This window comes from Microtus oregoni, unplaced genomic scaffold (assembly GCF_018167655.1).
Source record: "Microtus oregoni isolate MIOR12 unplaced genomic scaffold, Mior012 000050F_003, whole genome shotgun sequence".
Lineage (NCBI taxonomy): Eukaryota > Metazoa > Chordata > Mammalia > Rodentia > Cricetidae > Microtus > Microtus oregoni.
In genome coordinates this window covers 1,203,438-1,216,166 of record NW_024543227.1, presented here as the reverse complement: position 1 = coordinate 1,216,166, position 12,729 = coordinate 1,203,438, and the positions used below count along the sequence as shown (strand labels likewise).

Genomic DNA, 12,729 nt, shown 5'->3' with positions numbered 1-12,729 from the left:
CCAGACTCCTTATAAACCTAGAGAAATGAAGACAGCGTGCCTGATTGGTAATGACAATAAGACAGAAAAGAATATGAAGGGGACAGAAGAGTCACACACGTGTGAGGGGACACCTTTAGCAAAGACACAAAGACACTTCAATGAAGCAGGAATATGCTGGTCACCGAGGTTTTTTGGGACTCCCTGTAGTGGTAGGGAGGAGCAGCCCAGCATCGTGACCTTCAGCCTGAGGATCACCCTGTCCTTTGATGACCTTGACCCTGGTAAACTGGGTCTAGGCTGCAGAAAAAACTTTCAGAAAAAGCCAGGATGAAGCAAAGGTTGTGAGCTTATTAATCCTGTGGATAGAAGCTCACACAGAATAAGGATGGCTCATGCATGACGGCCTCAGTGAGGACTAGAGAGAGACACTTGAGATTAGGTGTCAGTACAAAGGGTGTGTGAGGAGGGCAGAAGAGTGAGAAATGTGAAGATTTTTATGGCTCTCAGAGTTACATTGTTTTAAAATTACATGTAAGAATACTTTGAGTCTTTAAATGGGTTCTGTTTTCCCATTAGGAAAAATATACAATATGTTATTAAAAAGTCAAAAATAAAAAAATAATCTTTTGAAATGTTCTTATCGCTTTTAAAATTTCTTTTAGTAAATTAAATTTAAGGTTAATATGTGATTTTACAAGTATTCTTGTCCTAAGTAAGCACAATTAATTAATTTATTTATATTTGTTGAATGTTTTTCCATAGGGAAGTTTGTGCACCACATGAGTGAGTACCTACTGCTCACAGAGGGAACCAGAGTTTGAGATGTCTTGGAACTGGAGTTACAAACAGTGTCAACCATTGGGTAGGTGCTGGGTATCAACTCTGGATCCTCTGGAAGACATTCAGAAATATAAAATAATGAACCCTATCTTCAGACCCCAGTTTGTTTGTTTTTATTTTTAAACTTACTTTGAGATGTTTTTAGGAATAGTTGCATCATATCTGCAGGTAATTTTGGCTCTATCAGTTGGGCTGAGGCTTCTTGAATGTCCTAAAAATGTAAAAATGATCACAGGATGAGGGGCTATGTATTCCCTCTCATATCCCCTTCAATGCCCTGTCTTCTGTCTTATTTTGGGACAAGCAGACATCCCCATGCACAAATATAAATATAGACAAGTTGTTTATCTCAGGATACAAAAGTCAACCCAAAACAAACAAAGGATCTACACAGGACTAGAGACATCTCCGAGGTTAAGAGTGCCTTTGGCTATTGCAGATGACCCGACTTCAGTTTCCAGCACCCATATGGTGGCCGACAGATGCCTATAACTCCAGAGCCAGGGGAACTGACAGTCTTTTCTAGTCTCTGTGGACATCGGCACTCAAATGCGCATATCGTACACACAGACATACAGGCAGACACTCAGTACATAGTGAAAAGAAATCTAAAAGATAATTGATCAAGAATACAACCTAGAGCCTGGAGAGATGGCTCAGTGGTCAAGAGCTCTTCCAAAGGTCCTGAGTTCAATTCCCGGCAACCACATGGTGGCTCACAACCATCTGTAAAGAGGTCTGGTACCCTCTTCTGGCCTGCAGACATGCACACAGAATATTGTATACATAATAAATAAATAAATATTTTTTTGAAAAGAATACAACCTAAACATGAATCGTGTAGGAGAAAACGAATGAATTACAGACTAACTTCTTAGATATAACAAACCTCCTTTCATTAAATGAACAACTGGATTGTTAAGAACTCCATAAAGTGAGAAAATGTCCACTCTTCCAAATATATGTTAGTAACATATTTTTCCTGCCTGGGAAAATGAATGTGGGAACTTGTGTATCAGGTGACAGTCTTACTGTTTCCAGATTTCCCAAACCTCAAAAAGAGCCAGTAAGAAAATAGACATTTCAGAAAATAAAAGTTGGCCAGAAGGGTGAGTAGATGCTCCACTAAGAGAAACATACAGCCGCAACATGCTTAACACTTAGGGAAGAGAGACAGGTGACTCTGAGGGGACTCTTGACACACCCATAAAATACTCAGAAATAAAGACTTGTCATACAAAGACCTGGCAGGTTGTGGAGGATGAAACTCTCGTACCCACTGCTGGTGGCCATGGAAAACAGGACAGAGACTTGGAAAAGTATTTCCCAATGTCTTCATATGTTAATTGTCATCTGACCATCACATTCCCAAATATATAACCTGGAGGAAGAGGACATATTTTCTTTTAATGACTTATTTATTTCAGTTCACACCAGCTTTATATAAAAGACACTGAAATTGAAAACAACCTAAACAACAGGCTACAGGTAAATGACTCATTTCCCAAGACTGTCATGGCAGCTCCCAACTGTAACTCCAGTGCCAAGGGATCCAATATCCTCTCTTTGCATCCATGGGCACCAGGCATGCATGTGCTCTTCATACCTATATGTAGGCAAACATATATACATATAAAATAAAAATAAATTATAAAATTTTCTGTGTAGCTATACATTGCTACACCATTTAATATTAAGAATGAACAATTATCATAGGCAACAAAATAGATAAATTTAAACATATATTCAAGATGAATGAAGGCCAGATGTCTCTAAACTCTGGTTCTATTCTAATACATTCCAGCATATATATTAATTTGTCTATAATATCAGATTGGTTTTTTTTTTGAGACAGGGTTTCTCTGTGGTTTTGGAGCCTGTCCTGGAACCAGCTCTGTAGACTAGGCTGGTCTCGAACTCACAGAGATCCGCCTGCCTCTGCCTCCCGAGTGCTGGTATAATATCAGATTGTTGTAATTTCCTGCAGACAGGGTAGGGTAGTGATTGGGAGTGAAAACCTAACTAACATAGAAATGAAACTTTATGGATTGGTAAATAATAATGAAACTTTTACCTACCTGAGTATAAGAAGATGTCTATTGTCATTATGGGGAAAAGTAGAAAAATAGTAATTACGTTTAATATTTGATGACTTGGACTGCAGAGATGGCCCCATGGTTAAGAGGACTTGCTGCTCTTACAGAAGACCCGGACTGGGTTCTCAGCACTCACTTGCTGGCCCACAATGGACTGCATATCTGTTTCTAGGGGAGCAACACCCGTTTCTGTCCAAAGCAGCACACCCTAATCCTGAAACCAGAGCAAAAGAAACATACACTGACCCTGAGACTAGAATCAGTTCACTGGCCCTGAAACCAGAGTCCAACGTTTAAAAAAGGCCAGTGAAATAAACACATTTGCCCCTGAAACCAAAGCTACAGAAACACACTCTTCCACTTACCAATTCGGCAAAACAAACTAACCAATATCTCAGCATTAAACCAACCAATCCCTGAGCAGGAAAACCAGCAGATCATTGAGCATGAAACCACCCTGTACCTGTTCAGTTGGGAGCTGCCTTTCCCACTTTTGCAGGGTCAGCCACCTCCTGGACTCTTCCCTCCCAGTGAATCTCTTGAATGAGGCTTGGGTGAGACCTTCTTTGCCTAAGAAGAACAGAGAAGCAATGACTTCAACTGGAGACGAGTGGAGGAGAGGGGAGCAGAACTGGAAAAGCTTCTCCTAGCAGAGTAGAGTTGTTACTCTTCTGAGGATCTGAGCAGAGCTGTAACAACTTGGCTAGGGAAACCCTCCCCTACCAGAGCAGAGCTGTTAATTTGGGAAAAGCTTTCCCTGAAGCAGGGCTGTGAGCTTCTAAGTTTAAGGTGAATTTGTGGTATTCCTTGGCTCCTGACTGCCAGGATCCCTTTCCATCTGAGCAGCAATGCTTACAATATACACACAATTTTTAAAACATTGCAGTCATTGGGTGCCGGGAAGATATCCCCAGGCTGCCTGACACCATTCTGTTCAGGCAGGTGCCACACACCCACAGGCAAGCCTGCATTGTCAAAGCCTGGGCTGGGGAAGACATTCACAGGTCGACCCGCTACTTCCAGGAAGCCATTATGGTGAGCAAAATGTGTGGTGGAGAAATGGGAGAGAAAGAGCAACAGAACTAGCTATGATAAACGGTGCAATGAAGGATGTGAAGGCAGTGAGGAACAGACTGAGGAACAACCTAAATACCTTCAAGCTCAGGAACATGGATTCAAAACAAACTTCTTACCCAGACCCAGAAAAACAAATGTAATATGTACTCTCTCATGAGTGACTTTTGGATAAAAAGCAAAGAAAAACCAGCCTACTTTCCACAACCCCAGACAACCTAGACAAGAAAGAGAGACATTGCTGGTCTACATAGGAAGGAGAAAAAGACAAGAATTCCTGAGAAAACTGGCCATGGGGGGGGGGGGGGGTCAAAGGAGAGGAGGAAGGGGAGGGTATAGGAAGGTAGGAAAGCAGAGCTAAATGTATAGCTCAATAAAAGCAATAAAAACCAAACTTCTTAGATATAACAAACCTCTTTTTATAAGTTGAGAAGCTTGTTGTTAGGACGTCCATCAAGTGTCAGCTGTATGCTCTTCCACGTAATGGTTGATAAATGAAGACAATGCCCTGATGGGGAATACAAGTTTGAAAACCATGCACCAGATTAAGGAATCCTTGTATCTAGGATACAGAACATCTCACAGACATCATTAAGGTAAGTGCTACCTATGGCTTTTCATGTAATAGAATAGAGATGATTCTAAGTGACCAAGAGTATTGATTTCATAATAAATGTAAATGTATATGAATACATCAAGCAAAGAAAAATACTCTTCAGGTTACCTGTTAAGATAAAATCTTAACACCAAAACATGGACGCCTGGTAGTCCAATGACCCGCGGACAAAAGGGGGGTCTTGGGGGGCAGGGCGGGGACAAGTAGAACACAGGACACCATGCCAACAAGCTGAAGGTGCACGTGCTCCCTTTCGGGGGGTCCTTGAGGCCTGCCCGGTTGGCAGACACTCACCTCTCTGGGTGGGTAGCCTTAATGTAGGAGCAGAAAACTGTTCCTGAGCAAAGAACCTTTCAGAAAACGCAGGCTTTGGGGGGAGGCCGTGTGTAAGAAAGACAGCCCTGCAGAAGGAGCTGGGGGAGGGGGGTTTGTGCTCTTTTCCTGGACAATCTGCCCCTGGATAGCACACACTCACCCGTCCAGATGGAACTCCTCAGCACATAAACAGGGTCGCCTGGTAGCCCAATGATCCTAGACCAGGATGGAGGGGGGAGGACTTTGGACTTTCCACAGGGCAGGGAACACTGACTGCTCTTCAGACTGGAGAGGGAGGGGGAGAGGAGTGGGTGGAGGGGGAGAGGAGTGGGAGGAGGTAGAGGGAAATGGGAGGCAGGGAGGAGGCGGAAATTTTTTTCAATAAAAAATAAAAAATAAAATAAAATAAAACATAATTGACAGAAAAAAAGATAAAATCTTAAAATACTGACTTTTAAGCACATATCCCTTAAATGTTACACTGAACACTTAGAAATGAACAAAAAATAATAGCCAATTACAAATAAAAGGTAACCTGAGATAAAAATTCTGATATTTGAGAAATGCTTAAAAGAATATGCAATTAAGAGATATTTTTGAAACCCACAATAATTCTATGGGATCAACTTTAGTGGCAAAATGTTACTTTTTCAAGAAATATACCAATAATGTGGCATTTTTTTGAGGAATGTGATGGCTAATCTTGGTTGTCACTAAGACTACATCTGAAATCAACTAAAACTCAAGTATCTGGACTCTCCTGTGAGAGATTTTCTTGATTGGATCATGTGAGGTGAGAATATTCACCCTAATCATCATCTCTGTTGGAAGTCCACATCAAAGGACGTGGAAGAGGAAAGCTTTTATTTTTGCTTGCTCTCATTCTTATCAGCAATGTCATCTACCCTGCTTCTGAGGCATCCCTTTGTTGGAGTTAGAACCTACATTTTTGGGACTCCAATAGTGACTGAAGAAAAGTAGCAGGTCCCTAAGAATCCTCTAGATCTCCAGTGCCAAACTGGGACTGCTGAGACATCCAGTCTTGTTGACTGAACAACTACCATTTATGGCTTTTCTGCCAGACAGAGCCATTGTTGGTTTTGGGAGGCACATTCTACCAATTATATTCCTTTAGATCAGTGGTTCTCAACCTTTGAGTTTGACCCCTTTCACAGGGATCAGATAAGACTATAAATAAACACAGATATTTACATTGTGGTCCATAAAAATAGCAAAATTACAGTTATGAGTAGCAATTAAATAATTTTGTAGTCGTAGGTCACCACAATATGACAAACCGGATTAAAGGATCACAACATTGGGAAGACTGAGAACCACTGCTTTAGTGAGATCTGAGTAATGCAATGGATAAGGAAAAGCTCAGGAACAATAGTAGATTGGAACACACTGTTTTCGATGCAACAATAATCATATGGGAAATAATACATTGAAAAGATTTATGAAAGCTAATTTTCCTGTAGCTCTATGGACTTCTGAAACTTGATAGAAGACAACCTACCCACTCTCCAGATGAATATGGAACATTCGCCAACACTAACTCCACATGAGACTGTTAAATTTGTACACAAATGCATGTATGGATTAAAATGTTGCAATTTGCAGGTAGTTCAATTGGTAAAAGAAAGGCACATATACTTATGCCTGCCTGCTGAGTTCAATTCCCAAGACCCATGAGGTGGAAGGAGAGAACCAATCATCACAAACTGGTTTTGGGAGGCACATATGTATCTAGGCACTGATGCACTGAAAGGCCTCTTTCACAGCAATAGAAACCACGGCTTAGCAGAAAAGACAAAAATATTCCAAGAATGGTGACCTCTATGCATCCATTAATGTAGGAGAAGACCCAAGTTTTCCAGAAGGTCTGTAAAACAATGCAGACTAAGTAAGGATAAAAGACCCAAGTTTTCTCTCAGATATCGAATCTAGAGTTGAATTCGTTTGTGAGTGTGGCTGTGTGTGGTCATGCTTGCAGGTCATAAAACTAGAAAACAGACCATGAGGAGACGAACAGGAGCTTAAAAGAGGAAGGAAAAGAGAGGGCAGTGAAATATGTGGGCCATGAAAACAGAAGATGCAACAACTTGTAGATGAAAGCACAAAGGAAAAAAATCTATTTCTAAAACAATGTTGAGTAAACCAGGAAGCATATGAACCCAAGATACATGAAATGATTGATATAGTCAAACTTCAGAAAAGAAAAAAGAAAAAACCTTGAGATCATGTTGAAGGAATTCTGTTTCTGGTAGACAAAAAGAGAGCCACGTAATTATAATGAGGCATGCAGTCCAAGGGATAAAGCACACTATTTATTATAGTGCTGAATAAAAGCAATTATCAAACCTGAATCTCTATGTCTACATAAATTATTCTGCTGGATTATCTTGGGGATAAAAAACCATCATCAAAAGTAAACGTAATTGTTTATCAATATGAGACATGCTGCTAAAAAGGGCTAAAGGAAATTTCTAAAACAAACAAATATTAGAGGAATCAGAAATATCTGGAAGAAAGAAGAAGAATATCAATGCAGAATATGATTAAAATATATACGTTTCCTTTTCCTTTTAATATCTCTCAGTTCTGTGTGATGTTTGAAGCAAAAAGTATAAGTGATGTGATGTGGTCCTCTATAGACACAGAGTAAATGTATTGTAGATTCTGTTCTTACAATGGTGATTGTGAAGGAACTATAATTGCAGTAACATCAAATAGGGTTAGACTTGAAGGCAATCACGATATCTGAGTAGCACTAACACCGACCAGAGAGATCTGGGATAGCTGATGTAACATACTCACTTCACAGTGCCTTGATCCTTCCATCCAACTGAGATGACAAGGCATTTAGGCACATGGGATCACATTTAACCTCAAAGAGCTGCTAATGAACAGAACATGAGGTATTGTTATCATATTGAATGGTTAAGGATGGGTAAGGGAACTAACTCACCCTTAATGTCCCAACGTTCTGCTCAGTCTGGCAGACATCACAGCACACTGGGTTCTTCCTTAAAACTCCTGCTTCTGGGTTGCAAAGATTAAACCCTTTACTTTACACTAGAAGGTAGCAGAAGGGAAAAGAAAACTCATGAAGTAGAGGAAACCAGGATGAGGAAGCACATAAATCCCAGGGGATGGAATGATGGTGCCTTGTCTGTGCAGACGACATCAATGGAAGGTACACAATGATGTTTTTCCTCCTCCCAGGTCATCTCACCACCCTGGGCATATACAGTGATAACTGTGACTGCAGACACATACTGGGAATGTGAGCTTGTGCATTTCCCATTCCCGTGGCAAGAACTCCCCCTCTCTGTGTGCACTCAGGCCCCTACTTTCATGCCACAGCCTTCCATGGGCAGCACAAAGGGGGCAAGGGAAATCCGCCAACCACATAAATACACAGGTTTTGTTTTCTCTCCAGTCAGGCCCTGAAAATTATTCTTTGAGGTGGGCATCATTACTTCCTTTCCACACAGGGGCTCAGAGAGCGCAATGCTTAGACCCAGGAAATTCTCCAGAGGCACCAGATGAACACTGATGCCATCTTAAATGGATTCCTCTGGCCAATATTGGGACAAATGGAGCATGGAAATAGAGAACGGCAATAGAGAGGAGAACAGTTTGGGAAAATGGGTGTTGAGCCATACTGATATAGGTCAGCACATGAGTAAAGAAATATGGAGATAAGTAAGCAGTATACTACACACCAGGTCATCATTGAAGAGGACCAGGAGAATCATAACACATAACCTATCACAGCAGTAAGTGATTAACTAACTTTCACAATATATATCCAGGGACATATCTGCACAAGCATGAGCATATACACAACACACACTAACAAATGTCAATGTAAACACACAGCTCTCACCTCGAAGGAAGAAGAGAGTTCATTCTGGAGTCAAATATATGTGAGTAAACATGAGTGAGACAGGTTTATGTTAGTACAAATTGCAAGTTACAATGTGGAAACAGTTTCATGAAGTTTTTATAATAATAGAATGAAGAAACTATAGACTCTCTTTAAGTACATGGGTGATAATATTAAGTAGACTATTATGGTAAAGCAGAGAAACCACAGCTACAGGCACTAGCTGCTATGTGATGACACGCAGTCGTTTGACTGGTAGAAACTTAAAGCTTTGATAAGGAGACATATTCTGATATTTTAAATGTCAGGTCCAACGTCATCACTTAGTAACAAGGTGTTAGGTAAGTCCAACACAGGGGGCCCAAGGAGTGGCTACTCATGGGCTCAAGAGAACACAAAGGAAATTGTAATTAGGCCCTGGGACTGCGACTTCCACCATCTCCATATCACTGCAGGTCTAAGAGTCAATCAACCAGGCTTTGCAGACCAGCCTCTGCCAAGGAATTCCTGTACACACACACACACACACACACACACACACACACACACACACGACACCTCATTCTCACTCTCCTAGCTCCCTGGTGTTTACTGAGAGCTCAAGGGGTACAACCACATTACAACAGATTCATCTCTGACCACACACAGGATGGTGAGAGCTACTAAATTATGTGGTCTGAATGAGATTCCTGTGACGATGGCCATGGACTTCTCTCTGGGACATTTCTCTCATTTGTTTCAGACTGTCAATAATAACCTGTAAATGCCGATACGAAAATAGGGACATGCTGCATTACACATCAAATATAGTTTGCATCATGAAATAATCCATGCTTGCAACAAAAAATATCCTTTGTAAGTTTCATTGACACTTGTTTCCTGACAGTTTACAGAAGATTTAATAATTTGTTCACAGAAAAAACAATACGTATCAATTTGTTTAAAAAATAATAGCAGTTATAGATGAATCAAAAAGTACAAATATTTGTGCATTATCCCGACAGATAGATCCATAGTGCTGATAGGCCGAGAGATTTCCAAACATTGCTGAATTGGAGACAACCTGTCTTAATAAAGGACAACTATGTTCACGGCTCAAACAATTCATTATTAGTAAGATGTCTGTTGATTCAAAACTGAGCTACAGATTCGATGCACTAACAATAAAATAGCACTTATTCTTTTTAAAAATTGAGTGGATAACTCTAAACATTGTAGACTAAATATATAGCTTGTGTAAACCTTAGAAACAGACAAATGTTAGAGAACAGCATTGCCTGATAGGAGACCTCTGTGTGAACCTACAGTAATTGGACCAGCATGCTATTGAATCAAAGTTGGCAAGAAAAAGTCCAAAACCAACATTCCACGCTCACATCCACACATTTACAGACCACTGCCTATATCGAGTCAACATTTTTCCTGTGTCTGATGCTGGCATCAAGCTTGTGTGTAGTGCGTGTAGTGTGTGCTGAGAAGAACTGACCATACTCCTGCTGCAGCCTCCCAGGCACTGGGATTACTGGCATATGTACCATGATTGGATTATTGGAGAACTGATGTTTCACAAATAAACAAGGCAATTTGATGCATAAAGATGGCCTTTCAGGAAGCAATGCTGAGGTAAGTGTATATCCAAACCCACAAATATAAACTAGGACCTACATCGTATCATATGTGAAGACCATTCAAAATAAATTACAGATGTAAAAATATAAAAATCAGCCTATAAATGTCCAACAGAAAACAAGAAGAAAATCCCTGTCACTGGGTTCCAGGAAAAGATTTCGCAGACAAGACACCGAATAAAAACCGTAATTGAAGAACTAGAGAAGGTGGGATCTTACAATTGAAAATCTCCTGCTCTTCCAAAGACATGGATGAGAATTGAGATGATAAGTCTGAGGCTAGGAGAAAAGTTAGAAATACATATATCTGATAAAGCATTTCTATGAAACATACGGAAAACCTCATATGTCAGTCAGAAAGTAGTCATCGAGACCCGTGAAATATTTCAGGTGTGCTTTTCAAGGGGGTGTTGATAGGATTGCCCCCTTTATTGAGATTCATTAGAGATATTAAGGCCATAAGCAGTGTCTTAGGGATTCTGAGGAGAGATCAGGGCCACCTGGCAGGGCGGGCCCAAGGAAATGGAAATTAAAATGCCAGACCGGTGCCAAGCACAAAGTGTCCCACACCTGCAACCCCTTCACGAGGCAGCCAAGGCAGGAGAAACACTGAGAGTTCTGAGCCAGGGTAGGGCACAGTGAAATGCTGTCTCAAATCCAAACAAAACCGCAGATTACTAAAAAGAAAATCCTCTAACCAAGTGAGTCTTTTACCACTCATCTGAGACATGTAGGGTAATTATTGACTAGCATTTAGGCTTTCCCTCTTAAATCTCACCGGTCCTATGGGCTAGCAATCTCATGGCCTTTTCACAGAGAGGGACATGTACAGACAGGTCTGGGGAAGAAGGGGGTAGTGGAGAGGAAGGTGCTCGCTGGTCATCCAGTGGTAAATAAAGCTGGGAATAAATAGCTGAATATTAACTCATTCAAATAATATTAAAACTGTTCAAAGAGAAAACAATTGCTTTCTTTTCTGTTTGCCCAGAGATCTGACTGACTGCAACTTGGAAAGACAGCCCTGCTATCTCACTTATCTCTTACATCTCACCGATCCATGGGCGAACAATCTCAAGCACAGAGTAGGAAGTCGGGATCACAGAGTGCTCATTTGGCCTCATCTCCCTCCTGTTCACTCTCCCACAATTCCCCTCCTGGACAATGGCTCCAGCACAGCCCTGTACAGAACAGCACAGGAGGAGGCAGAATGGTCCCAAGTCTCTCTCCTTCCGGAGAAACACAGGCTGCAAACCCCGAGGTAGGAGTGGTCCTACTTGGGTCTGGAATCCCTGCATCTGCCTCCCAACCCTCAGAAAGATTCTGGTGCTCACCTCCGGGAATCCATAAGCTCAACTCAGTCCAAACACCAGGAACTGAATGCTCCTTTCCAGGACATCGTCCGGTCGCCATTTGAAAAGAGTCGCCATAATGACCCCGGTTTCTATGACAACCGCAATGCTGCCTCCCCCTTAGTAACCAGGAATGGCTCCGCCCAGCCCTCCCTTACTTCCTCTCAAAGGAAGAACTCTTCACCCTTGTTTTCACTCAAGAAAGCATACCCATTAGAGAAACTGTCCCCACTACGAATGCAGAGCTTTTCTTTTTTTTTTTTCCGCTCTGTGAACAAAGCATATCCCTAAAAGCCCGACCACATTGTACTCACCAGACCATGGTGGTATCTATGGAAATGTCGTCACAAAGATGAACATTGCTGTCACGGTGACAAACGAGCAATTTCATTCCAATAATTAACTATGCATATATGACCTCATCACGGGAATTTAAAGTCTGGGACATCTTGTACAGAAACATCCTGAAAAAGAACAGTCAAAGGTTAAAAGAACTGCTTTGGAGATGCCGGGGATCGAACCCGGGGCCTCACATATGCAAAACATGTGCTCTACCTCTGAGCTACATCCCCAAACCTGGTAACAGCTTCATCAAAGCCTATGTGAATTCAGAGCGACCGAGCCAACGTTCAGAGTCTCTGCAAGGGTCTGCATCAGGTCCTTTGAGCATATTGGATTCCAGGTTTAGTGTTTTGATAGGATTCATGGGACTTTTGTTGCATGAGAAAACAATCTATTTTCAGTCAAAGGAAAAATAATAACAATAAAAATAATAACAACAACAAAAATAACAACAAACCTTATGCTCTTTAAAGCAAAGTAACCTAACAATGAATGATACTTTGAAGTACTCAGTCCCATCAATTTTACTTCAACTTTACCTTGCAGGTGGTTCAACATGCCAGTATCATGCGGAATTAATAATTATATGTTG

General features: G+C 41.2%; 3 long non-coding RNA genes and 1 other non-coding gene across 11 annotated transcripts in view; all 4 read right to left on the bottom strand.

Moving 5' to 3' along the window:
• Nucleotides 1-3,104, bottom strand: part of LOC121436778 — a 30,990-nt gene extending 27,886 nt beyond the window's left edge. For 6 of the 8 annotated variants that reach the window (XR_005972776.1, XR_005972777.1, XR_005972773.1 and 3 more), the window contains exons 1-2: nt 1,459-1,509; nt 952-1,033 (exon numbers count right to left, since the gene is read on the bottom strand). This is a non-coding gene — a long non-coding RNA (uncharacterized LOC121436778). Of the gene's footprint in view, nt 1-951; nt 1,034-1,458; nt 1,510-2,066; nt 2,204-2,958 lie in introns of those variants that run through there. The other 2 variants (XR_005972774.1, XR_005972780.1) reach the window with 2 other exon arrangements.
• Nucleotides 3,105-3,432: 328 nt separating this feature from the next.
• Nucleotides 3,433-5,143, bottom strand: LOC121436807. Its single transcript, XR_005972819.1, has 3 exons — nt 5,084-5,143; nt 4,406-4,500; nt 3,433-3,488 (listed from the first exon to the last, which is right to left on the bottom strand). It is a non-coding gene; the product is annotated as an uncharacterized LOC121436807 (long non-coding RNA).
• Nucleotides 5,144-5,149: 6 nt separating this feature from the next.
• Nucleotides 5,150-11,827, bottom strand: LOC121436790. Its single transcript, XR_005972795.1, has 3 exons — nt 11,778-11,827; nt 7,895-8,001; nt 5,150-5,208 (listed from the first exon to the last, which is right to left on the bottom strand). It is a non-coding gene; the product is annotated as an uncharacterized LOC121436790 (long non-coding RNA).
• Nucleotides 11,828-12,295: 468 nt separating this feature from the next.
• Trnaa-ugc lies at nt 12,296-12,367 on the bottom strand. The gene has a single exon. It is a non-coding gene; the product is annotated as a tRNA-Ala (tRNA).
• Nucleotides 12,368-12,729: the final 362 nt, after the last annotated feature.